Here is a 7500-nt window from a genome sequence, read left to right as displayed (position 1 = left end):
CTCCCCCCACGCCTAACCTTGCTTTTGCTCTGTACCCACTTTTCCTCCTATTCCTTCTCCTCCTCATGCTCCTCCTCCTTCTCCTCCTTCTCCTCCTTTTCCCCTCCTTTTCCCTTACTTCTCTCCTTCTCCTTTTCCTCCTCTTCATATTCCTCCTCTTCCTTCTTCCTCTTTATTCTTATTTTCCTCTTCCTCATTCCTCCTCCTCTTCATATTCCTTTTCCTCTTCCTCATTCCTCCTCCTCTTCATATTCCTTTTCCTCTTCCTCATTCCTCCTCTTCTTCATATTCCTTTTCCTCGCCCTACTTCCTCTTCATATTTGTTTTCCTCTTCCTCATCCCTCCTCCTCTTCTTGTTCGACCTTTTTTGTCTCTTCTTTCTTCCTCTTACTCTTATTTGTCAAATTCTTTATTCCTCTTTCATTTTTCTCTCTATTTCCCTTGCTTTTACATTACTTTTATCCCATCTGTACTCTATTCATACTTAACCCTCCATTTTTTTCTCATCATCATGATATATATCAACTCTCAACTGCCTCGGGGATTCCTCTTGACTGAATAAAATTGACTGGTGTCAGCCAAACTAAAATCCTTAGCGAAGACGCGGTCGTTTTCATAGGAGGTAACAAGATAATTCCTCTGACCCTGTTACCTCCTCCCTCTCGCCTCTTTCCTCGTCTCTGACTTGTGACACTAATCTTGTCTCTCCATCCGACACACTACAGTATAAGCTGACTTCCATTATTCTTCCACAAGCCTCTTCCTCCTCCTCCTCCTCCTCTTCCTCCTCTTCCTCCTCCTCCTCCTCCTCTTCCTCCTTTTCACCTTCCTCCTCCTCCTCCTCCTCCTCCTCCTCCTCCTCCTCCTCCTCCTCCTCCGTCTCCTCTTCCTCCTCCTCCTCCTCCTCCTCCTCCTCCTCCTCCTCCACCTCCTCCTCCCTTCCACCCTCATGCTTTGTGTACTCCTTAAAGGCCTTCCTTCTTTTTCAACTGTTTGTTTTTTGTTCGTTTCTGTCTTTGTGTAAGATTTTTTTTTATTTCTTTTTTTTTTTGAGGGAATGCCTCTCGTTACCGAGGGAAGGCCACGGAAATGAATGAAATCTCCTGATGACGACCAGAACGGAGGGGAAGTTACCATCATGTAGGAAAAGGGTTAGTCGAGAAAGTGTACCACGGGGAAGAATGAGATATGTGATTTGAAAAGGAAAGCGTCACTTGGCATAGAAGAGGTTGATAACTTTCTTTCGTTATCTAAGACGTCTCAAGACGTCTCCAAACAGTACAACCTGTTTGCTAAGTACTACGACTGATGTCTTTTCTAGCTGCCCTCGTACACTTTTCTTCATTCGAAGGCAAACCTTTCTTTTTGAACAAATCTTTTTAATGTTTTTTTTTTTTTTTTTTTTTTTTTACGACCTCATGCCTGCAGGCGGCTTCCAGACGTTTTTCTTCGCATAAGGTCACCATCTTCGCTACGAAAGAGATCTTCACCGATTTACAATCTTTCGTTCGCACCTCCGAAAATATTACCTTGTCATCAACATTCTTGTTATTATTATTCTTGCTGTTATTATTATTAATATCGTTGTTATTATTATTTTCATTATCATTGTCATTATTATCATAATTTTATTATTATTGTTATTATTATTATTGTTGTTATTGTTATTGTTGTTATTGTTAATATATTGTTATTGTTATAAATATTATCATTATAAATATCGTTATGATGGTTATGAATATGACTATCATTTTTATCATTATTACTATTATTATTGGTACTTATTATCATCATAATCATTACCACAGTTATTATTATAAATATTATTGTTTTTATTATATTGTTATTGCTATTATTATTGCAATTATCGTCTGTTTCCTCTTCCCATCTCTCTCTGTATCTCGCCATTTCTCTTCTTTCACAATATTTCACCGATATTCACTCTGTTATTTTTACTTGCTGTTTCTCTTTTTCATCTTGCCTATGAGCGTCCCTTATCACAGTTATTATTATAAATATTATTGTTCTTATGTTGTTATTATTATTATTGTAATTATCGTCTGTGTTTCCTCTTCCCAGCTCTCTCTTTCTCTTATCTCGCTATTTCTCTTTCACTATATTGCACCGATATTCATTTTGCTCTTTTTACTTGCTATTTCTCTTCTTCATCTTGCCTATGAGCGTCCCTTACCACAGTTATTATTATAAATATTATTGTTCTTATGTTATTATTATTATTGCAAATATCGTCTGTGTTTCCTCTTCCCAGCTCTCTCTCTCTCCTATCTCGCTATTAGTCTTTCACTATATTTCACCGATATTCATTTTGCTCTTTTTACTTGCTATTCCTCCTCTTCATCTTGCCTATGAGCGTCCCTTTTTAGATCTAATTATCCTGCCTTGCTTCCTGTCCCTCCTCGTGCTCTTGTTCCGCCGGCAAATTTCTCTCTCTGGTTATTCTTCACATGAGGCTGTCGGTCCTTTTAATTATTTTTCTTTTCTCCCTGCTACGTTCCCTTTAAGGGCCTTTGGTCGTTTTTCGTCTTTCTTTGGTTTCTTCAAACCTTTACTCCCTCGTTTTTATCTTTACAGTTTCATATTTCACCTGTTTCTTTTCTTTTAGCTTTCCTCATTTCACTCTGTTTCTTCTTTTGTATTAAAGAATTTTTGTAGTTTATGAAGACACAAGACCCTTCACCTCTTTATGCTTTAAGAAAAAGATAAGTATATGTTTTTTTCTTAATAATTAATTTCTTTCTTTTGTACTTTTCTTTGATAGTGAACTGTGGCCTGTTTCGGCTTTCCTCTTCTTTTACTTTTAATTCTTTTACTATTTTTGTTAAACTGCTAGCTTGTCACACTCTATTTATATGACTATTAAAGAACTATTAAAAAAAACCGTATTACGATAATTATTTATTGAAATAAAATACTCAGTACATATATATTACTGACATCATTCCATAGAAACTCGTATCTCATTTTTTTTTCTTAATCTCTGAAAACAACCTGATATTTTCATAAAGAAAATATTATAATAACGTCAGTAGATAGACATTGTGTAAAGCCCTTGAACTTCGGTTCCTGAATAATTGTTTCAACATCTATCGCATCTTTATTCGTCGGCGTTTGTTTTCTAACCTCATCTCCGTTTTCCTTCTTAACCTGCATATTCCCGTTCTCTTCCCTCGTGGCACCACGCAGGCTCCTCCCGCTGGTGCCGTCTCCCTTCCTGTCGACCTCCTCATTCATACCCCCAAGTACCCGGCCTTTCCCTCGCGCTCTCTGTTCTCCCCTCCCTTCCCCCTCCCCTCCCTTCCCCCTCCCCTCCCCTCCCTTCCCCCTCCCCTCTTTTTCCCTTCCTCCCCTCTCTCTCTCCTCTCTCTTCCCCTCCATTCCCCCTCCCCTCCCTTCTCCTCTCTCTCTCTCTCTCTCTCTCTCTCTCTCTCTCTCTCTCTCTCTCTCTCTCTCTCTCTCTCTCTCTCTCCCACCTTGTCTCTCCTGTCTCTCTTTCTCTGTGTGTGTGTGTGTGTGTGTGTGTGTGTGTGTGTGTGTGTGTGTGCGTGCGTGTGTGCGTGTGTGTATTTATCTCCGTCTCATCTCTTTTTTCATTCACCCCCCCCCCTCTATTGTGTGCAAGTTTATGCATCTTTAACTCCTCAATATATTGTCGCTCTACTTTTGCCTTTACTCTGATATTCATATTTTGTTACATGTTTTTATTCCTTCCGTTTATTATTCCCATATTTCCATCTTCTTTCTACACATATTCGTTTCTTTTTTCCTTTTTTTCTTTACCCCGTCCACCTTTGCTGTTAATTTTCTCTTTGTTACAAAGGATTACAAAGGAAGAGTATGCCGACAGGAGACCTTGTGGCTCATAACTAGGTCGGGTGCGAAAAAAATTATAATAATAGATAAATAAACAATAAATGAATAAATAAAAATGATACCATAAATGATAATAAATAAGATAGATAAATAGGTAAAGTTAGATAATAAACAACAGGTAAATAGTATATATTATTAAGTGGACAAATAAATAATAATAAATAATAAAATAAATAATAATAACCAAACAGACAAATAATAAGAAAAAATATATATGTATAATATAAAATAAATGGCAGGCATTACAGCACCTTGCTTAAGTGTTTATCTAAACGAATCTTTAAAGTTTCGAACTGAACTATACTACACTGCCTCTGCAGGAAGTTTATTCCATTCATTAACTACACAGGTGGCGAAGTTGTTTCTACCCACTTCCAAATTAAATCTATTTCCTGACAGTTTGAGACCATTATTTCTTATGTGATTCTTATTCACTGTGAAAATTTTGTCACTTTTGATGTCAGTTCCCTTTCGAATCTTAAAGATCTGTATCTAATCACCTCTGAGTCTACGTTTTTTTAGAGAAAATAAATTCATATGTTTTAGTATTTTTTCGTATGATTTATTTTTGATATTTGGAATTAGTTTTGTGGCTCGCCGTTGTACTTTTCCCAATCTGTCAATATCTTTAATGAGATTCAGTGACCATTCGGAAACAGCATATTCCAAATGTGGACGAACTAACGATTTATATAGCTTGTTAATGAGGGATGGACTTTCGAAGTCAAAAGATCACGCAATCAGTCCATCCTTCCCTTCTCCATTTTTTCCTTTTTATTTCATATAGAGCTTCTGTTGTCTTTTCGCGCACCACACAATCCATCCCTTGCCCTACCTATAGTTTTCCAATCTTCATTCTCCTTATCCTATATATATATGTATATATATATATATATATATATATATACATATATATATTCATTTTCCCACATTCCTCGATTATTTCTCTTCTTTGCTACTTTACTTCAGCACGCCATCTGTTCGTCAGTTATTTTCTATACTTTGTTCTTCCACCCATGCAACCGACAACATTGTTTTCCGCATTTTTCTCTCTTTAAACTTTATTTATTTATCATTATTATTATTTTTATTATTATTATTATTTTGTGCACATTAGTCATGGTTTCAGCTTCTCCCGCCTCAACTTCATTCAAAGTCTGCATTTCCTTTTCCGCATTTCTCTTCCTTTCTCTCACCTTCTTTCGTTTACACACTCTTCTTCTTCTTCTTCTTCCTCTCTCCACTATATTTACTCGCATTTTCTCTTGCCCGCCTTTTCTTTTCAATTTCTTTCATTTGTAGTCATCTCTTCCCAGTCTCCTATTCACGGTTGCCTCCTCAGTTAAATCTCTTGTATTTCCCCACTTTCCTTCGTCTCTCCCCTCCTCCCGTGTCGCTGCCTGATTCTCTTCATTTTCTCTAGTTCACATAACCCGAATCTCGCTCCCCGATTTTTATGCACCATTTTTTTTGTTTTTTTCATGTTTGAGTGCTTCGTGTTTTTAGTTTTCTTAGTTTTTATTTTCAATAGAATTCTTTTTGTTTTTATAGTTTTTCTTTTCGATTGCTATTTGAGGATTTATCTTAGATTTTTCTTTCTCTTATGTTTATTTGATTTTCTTAAAGCTATTTATTTTCGTGGATGCTTTAGTCTTACATTCACACTTACTCTGCCTGACATATTGGTTCACCTTAACATTTTCAGTTTAATTCATTTTATTGCTTTTGACACACACACACACACACACACACACACACACACACACACACACACACACACACACACACACACACACACACACACACACACACACACACACACACACACACACACACACATACAGAGACACACACGTACACATATACAAACACAAACACACACATATATACTCATGTAAAAACGCACACACACACACACACACACACACACACACACACACACACACACACACACACACACACGTACTCACATCCACGCACGCACAAGCACACACACTTGTTTTTATTATGTGATTTTATATCTAACATTCATTTCCATATTTAATTTGAATAGTTATAAGTACTCTAATATTTGAAAAAAATATGTAAAGGAGCAATGAAATTTATTTGTTTTCTTGTTTTTTTATTTATTTATGATTTATCTATTTGTTTGTTTATTTTGGTTCTTGAATTCTGTAGCGTTTAAATTTGTTTCCCTAAATGACAATCACTTTTTAATCTCTTCGCTGTCTTTCTCATGATTTCTCTCACAATCTACGAGTATTTTCTACATCTGCACGTCTATCAGTATGCGTGTATGTATAAATGTATATTTGAGTGTATGTATGTATGCATGTTTGTATGTATGTATGTATGTATGTATGTATGTATGCGTTATGTATTTATGTATATATGTATGCATGTATGTATGCACATATGTATATGTATGCATGTATGTATGTACATATGTAAGCATGTATACTATGTATTAATGTATGTGTATATATGTATGTGTGCATCAGTGTATATATGTATCTGTGCATCAGTGTATATATGTATCTGTGCATCAGTGTATATATGTATCTCTATCCTCTGTTAGTTTGTCTCCCCCTGTCTCTCTCTCTCTCTATCTCTCTCTATCTCTCTCTCTCTCTATCTCTCTCTCTATCTCTCTCTCTCTCTCTCTCCTCTCTCTCTCTCTCTCTATCTCTCTCTCTCTCTCTCCCTCCCACTCTCTCTCTCTCCCTCCCCCCTCCTCTCTCTCCCTCTCTCTCTCCCTCGCCCCTCTCCTCCTCCCTCCTCCTCCTCCTCTCCCCCCCTCCTCTCTCTCCCCTCTCTCTCCCTCCCCCCCTCCTCTCTCTCCCTCCTCTCTCTCTCCCTCTCTCTCTCCCTCTCTCCCTCCCCCCTCCTCTCTCTCCCTCCCCCCTCCTCTCTCTCCCTCCCCCCTCCTCTCTCTCCCTCCCCCCTCCTCTCTCTCCCTCCCCCCTCCTCTCTCTCCCTCCCCCCTCCTCTCTCTCCCTCCCCCCTCCTCTCTCTCCCTCTCCCTCCTTCTCCCCTCCTCTGTCTCCTCTCCCTTCCTCTGTCTCCCTCTCCCTCCCTCTGTCTCCCTCTCCCTCCCTACCCCTCTCTCTTTCCCTCTCCCTTCCCCCCCCTCCTCTGTCTCCCTCTCCCTCCCCCCTCCTCTGTCTCCCTCTCCCTCCCCCCTCCTCTCGCCTCCCCCCTCCTCTGTCTCCCTCTCCCTCCCCCCTCCTCTGTCTCCCTCTCCCTCCCCCCTCCTCTGTCTCCCTCTCCCTCCCCCCTCCTCTGTCTCCTTTCTCCCTCTCTCTCTCCCCTCTCTCTCTCCCTCCCCCCACTCTCTCTCCCTCCCCCACTCTCTCTCTCCCTCCCCAACTCTCTCTCTCAGTCCCCTCTCCTCTCTCTCCTCCTCCCCCTCCTCTCTCTCCTCCTCCCCTTCCTCTCTCTCCTCCTCCCCCTCCTCTCTCTCCTCCTCCCCCTCCTCCCCCTCCTCCTCCCCCTCCTCTCTCTCCTCCTCCCCCTCCTCTCTCTCCTCCCCCTCCTCCTCCTCTCCCCCTCTCTCTCCTCCCCTTCCTCCCCTCCTCCCTCCCCTCCTCTCTCTCTCTCCCTCCCCCT

This window comes from Oratosquilla oratoria, chromosome 33, assembly GCF_046742065.1.
Source record: "Oratosquilla oratoria isolate Oo_2021 chromosome 33, ASM4674206v1, whole genome shotgun sequence".
NCBI lineage: Eukaryota > Metazoa > Arthropoda > Malacostraca > Stomatopoda > Squillidae > Oratosquilla > Oratosquilla oratoria.
Note: the sequence above shows the minus strand (reverse complement) of the source record.